The sequence below is a fragment of the Triturus cristatus genome, chromosome 8, assembly GCF_964204655.1.
Source record: "Triturus cristatus chromosome 8, aTriCri1.1, whole genome shotgun sequence".
In the NCBI taxonomy this organism is placed as follows: Eukaryota; Metazoa; Chordata; class Amphibia; order Caudata; family Salamandridae; genus Triturus; species Triturus cristatus.
The window spans coordinates 55,666,633-55,667,868 of NC_140591.1; the positions used below are offsets into that span (position 1 = coordinate 55,666,633).

Below are 1,236 nucleotides of genomic sequence, written 5' to 3' on the forward strand. Positions count from 1 at the left end.
GATATTCACTCATCAGACCAAGTTACCTGCTGAATGATACTGGACACTTTAACACATAACTATAAACGAAAATAGAATGACCAGGTTCTGTATGTATCGTCTACAATTATTAATAATACATCAGGAGGCCACAGGGACTTGTTGGCTGAAATATCTCAGTTGGGAGATCGTTAGACTGAAGAGCTTAAGGTACCTGATTCAATCCTGACTTTCAGCACAGTGCGAGGGGATCCTACATTCTTGCAAAATATTTCTTGAAATCAGCTCTAGTTTTTTTTTCTTTATTTCTCAAAATATTTTATCAACTGATCAACAACATGATAACTTCAACAAAAAGTTGTCTTTCTGTCCTCCTTCTAAACTTGCTTCCACCTCACTTGCCATCAGCTTTGATGACGAATTTATCCCATTTTATACTTTTTTCAAAGTAAACTTGTCTGCATCAGCTTTCACTTCTCCTTGAACAAAGTTGTCAGTATTGAGATGACTTAGCTTACCTACTCAGGCGACATACGTCTGTGTAATACAGTGCTGGTCCACTCAGAGTTTTAAAAGAAAAACGACCTAACATTTATCCCAAAAACGCTACTCACCCATTTCACCAGTTAGCTGCTGAACAATGCAGGACACATTAAAACACAGCTCTAACCTCAGATTGAAAATCCAGGTTCTGCATCTCTGTTCTGGGATTGTTCAAAAAAAGAGGCTGAATACTATAGCTGCTGGCAGGCCGAAATAGCTCAGTTGGGAGAGTGTTAGACTGAAGATCTAAAGGTCCCTGGTTCGATCCCGGGTTTTGGCACATTTTGAACTTCTGCTTTGCATGCCACAAAGACTATTTTGAGTCAACTCATATTGACTTTGTTTATAATGATCAAAACCTTTTATCAAGATAATCGACAATACAATTAATTCAACATATTATTTACTTTCTGTCTTTCTTTCAAACTTGCTTCCACCTCTCTTGTATTCAACTTTGCCTCCTTTATTTCCCAATTCTTCCTTTAATTGAAAGTAAAGCTTTGCCTGCATCAGCCTCCAGTTCCCCTTATACAAAACTGTTAGTAGTCAGATGACCTAGCTTGCCGACCCTCGCCATATAGGTCTGTGTTTCTGAGTATAAGTCCATTCATAGTTTACAAACATCATCTAACTAACTTGGCTCCTAAAAAGGAAATTCACCCATCAGACCAATTTAGCTACTGAATAATACTGGACAATTTAACACATAACTGC

The 1,236-nt window shown here is 37.9% G+C and overlaps 1 non-coding gene across 1 annotated transcript; it reads left to right on the forward strand.

Moving 5' to 3' along the window:
- Window positions 1-729: 729 nt before the first annotated feature.
- On the forward strand, window positions 730-802 carry TRNAF-GAA (transfer RNA phenylalanine (anticodon GAA)). Its single transcript has one exon. It is a non-coding gene; the product is annotated as a tRNA-Phe (tRNA).
- Window positions 803-1,236: the final 434 nt, after the last annotated feature.